Source organism: Sapajus apella, unplaced genomic scaffold, assembly GCF_009761245.1.
Source record: "Sapajus apella isolate SASKATOON/1434 unplaced genomic scaffold, GSC_monkey_1.0 scaffold174, whole genome shotgun sequence".
Taxonomy (NCBI): Eukaryota; Metazoa; Chordata; class Mammalia; order Primates; family Cebidae; genus Sapajus; species Sapajus apella.
Window position 1 is genome coordinate 607273 of NW_022437114.1, and position 3591 is coordinate 610863.

Sequence of the window (3591 nt, forward strand, 5' to 3'; positions counted from 1 at the left end):
AAAAAAAAAAAAAAAAAAAAAAAAAAAAGAGTATTCTGCATCTATCCACTGGAGAAAATAAGCAATAAGATCGCCCCAACACAGTTGCACGGCTGATGACAAAAATCAAGTAGGTGGGCAGTCAAGCCACGCTTCCTGCATTTTATTGTATTATGACTTTATTACTATTTGAATTGGCAAATCATGCTTGTATTCATTTATGGGGAAGAATGTGAGGATTCCAGAGAGGTGTGCACTGTGGAATGAAAAATATCACGCTACTTAGCATCTCTACAACCTCAGAAAGACAAATTCCCCATGTCACAGAAGTGTTGATCTAAAAAAGGCAACCTCATCAAAACAGCCAGTAGATCAATGGTGACCGAGTAGGGGAGCAGCAAAGTGAAGAAATTGGGGGTTTTCTGTCAAAGGACCAAATTCTTAGATGGACAGGAGGAGGTTTTGACATCTAGTGCACAGCAGGGTGACCAGAGTCAATGAGAATGTATTGCATATGGCAAACACCTGAGAGAGTCCATGTCGAATCCCCGCATTTAGAATGCAGAGGACAAAGACCCTGAGGTTCAAGAACATTAAAATCCTGTGACAGGTTGACCATGTACAGACTCCAACAGTTGCAGGTGGGAGCTGGGCAAGATGCTGATGCTGCCGTGTGCCCAGCACACCCGGCCCAGAGGCATTCAGCAGAGGACAGAGGTGTCCAAGCTGCTGCCGGGGTCAATGAACAATATTCAAGTCAAGAGGGGATCTGGCAACCCTGTGGCCTTCAAAGCCCTATCCAGAGCTATGGGTGAGCTGAAGGACAGCCTGAAGCCTCCTGGAGATCAGAGGGCCCCTCCGCCCCACCTGGCCCAGGGCCCCATTTCTTCCTCCTGTCTGTCCCTTGCTTCCTCTGCCCTGCCCCTCCCCCTTCCTCCCCGCCCGGCTCACTGCAGTCCTCTCTCCACCTTTCCAAGGTAGACGCAGCTTCCTGCTCTCCTGAGGCCCCCCCAAGGCTGTGACTCTGGTCCCTGCTGACCTCTGGGACTTTATTTCCCTGGCCTCCTCCCCTTAGTCTTTTCTGTTTGTCCCAGCCCTGTCCCCAACTCCCTCTACCCCAGCTCCTTCTCTGTCATTCCTAATCCCCTCACTCTGATTCCTTTTCTGCTACATTTTTTTTTTAAAGATGGGGTTTCACCACGATGGACAGGCTGGTTTTGAAGTCCTGACCTCAGGTGATCCACCCACCTCGGCCTCCCAAAGTGCTGGGATTACAGGTGTGAGCCACCGCGCCCAGCCTTCCGCTACATTTTCTCTGGCTATCTCATCTTTCCTTTACAGGCTAATAATCTGCTCCTCTTGTCTCCTAGATGTGTATCTTTTGCAACATGGAATGATGAAAATCTAGAAACTGGAATTTAACTTCTGGCCCTAGTCAGGACTCAGGTTTTGTGAAAGGGAGAAAAAAAAATCAACCCCTACCCAAACCAACAGCTAGTCTAGAGCCTGATATACGTGCCACTCGAAACATGTCTCCTTCCTTTATTCTTCTATAGCTAGATAATTATTCCTAAAAGAGATGGGCCCTGAGACCACTGAGAAGCATTGCAGGGTGGAGTGGGAAGGGTCTGAGAGCCAGTCTTGCCGTCCCTTGTCCCCTAACCCCAGATGACATGAAGCTGAGCTCCAGAGAAGAGCTGGGCCCATGGGACATTTGGATTTTACTTCAAATTTATATGGTCTATTCCTCCAGTGGCCCCACTTCCTCCGTCCATTTGGCCAAGGAAGGGGTGTGTGGCAGAGTGCAGGACATGAAGAGAAAAAGCCCCAGAAGAGTGGTGCGGTGCATTCGGCTCTGGCTTCCTGCCTGGGTGCAGGCCTCCATGTGGGTCTTCCTGTTTCCCCGTTTTCTGAGGCCCAGGGCTTCCTCAGAGCCTCCGTGGGTCCCACCCCTGCCCCCATCACAAGGTGTCTGGACCCTGCCTGCCTGGCTTACACCCCAGACCCCACCTTGCTGTTCTATTTTCATCCCAAGGACAGCCTGCTGGGCACTGCCGTTCCTTAGAAGACTTTCACAGGCCCTGCCCATCCCTTTCGTCAATCAAGTGAATGTCGCCTCCTCAGAGAAGCCCTCCCTGAGCACCTCATCTGCAGTAGGGTCACCCCCATCTTCTGCCATCACTTTTCCTGGTGTTTCTTCCTGCCCTCTATTCCTACTGGGAGAGTTTTCTGCACTGATAGACTAGTCTCCCAGGGGCCAGCATGTCTGTCTTCTCTGTCCCTGCATACAGGAGATACTCTATGTTCATTTGTCAGCAAAAATGAAAGGAAGGCCACTGAGGTGCTGGGATTGGGAGCCTGACCCAACTAGCCATAAAGTGAGGAAGGAGCCTGGAGGAAGGGGAGAGGACCAGAGTTAGTGCCCCCTGACCACCTCAAGGGTTAGCTCTGGGCAAGGCAGGCCACTGCACCTAAAGAAGTGCAGCAGTGGGCTCATGTTCGTGGAGTTCACTGGTCTTACCATGTTCCCCAACATCCTTAAGCAGCTGGATTGATGGAATGGTGGAATGGTCTTTTGAATGCCATTTCAATACTAGGTGACAAAGCTTTGCAGGACTGGGGCAAAACTCCAGGAGGCTGTGTATGCTCTGAATCAGCATTCAACATATGGTAGTTTCTCCCATAGCCAGGATTCACGGGTCCAGGAATCAAGGGGTGGAAGTGGATGTGGCACCACTCACCATCACCCCTAGTGACACACCAGCAAAGTTTTGCTTCCTGTTCTTACAACATTATGTTCTGCTGGCCTAGAGGTCTCAGTTCCAGAGAAAGGAATATTGCCACCAGGAGACAAAACAATAATTCAATTAAAGTAGAAAATTGTCCACTGACCACTTTGGGCTTCTCTTGCCTCTTAAGTCCACAGGCTAAGAAGGAAGTTACAGTGTTGGTTGGGGTGATTGACCTGAACTATCAAGATGAAATCAGACTACTACTCCACAATGAAGGTAATAAGGAAGAGTATGCATGGAATGCAGGATCCCTTAGGGCATATCTTAGTATTACCATGCCCTGAGATTAAGGTCGATGGGAAACTATAACAGCTCAATCCAGGTAGGACTGCAAATGGTCCAGTCCCTTCAGGAATGAAGGTTTGGGTCATACCAGGTTAAAAAAAAAAAAAAAAAAACCCACAACCATCACAGGTGCTTGCTGAAGGCAAAGGGAATACAGACTGGGTAGCAGAATATAGTTATTAATATCAGCTATGGCCACGGGACCAGTTGCAGAAATGAGGATTGTAATTGTCATGAGTATTTCCTCCTTATTTTGTTATGAATGTTTGTGCATGTATACACTTTTACTATGAAAAAAAAGTTTGTTTTTTTTTTTTGAGACGGTGTCTCACTGTGTCACCCAGGCTGGAGTGCAATGATGGGATCCTGGCTCACTGCAACCTCTGCCTCCCAGGTAGAAGCAATTCTCCTGCCTCAGCCTCCTGAGTAGCTAGAGTTACAGGTGCCCACCACTATGCCCAGCTAATTTTTTGTATTTTATTTTTTTGTAGAGATGATAGGGTTTCACCATTTCGACGAGGCTGGTCTCGAACTC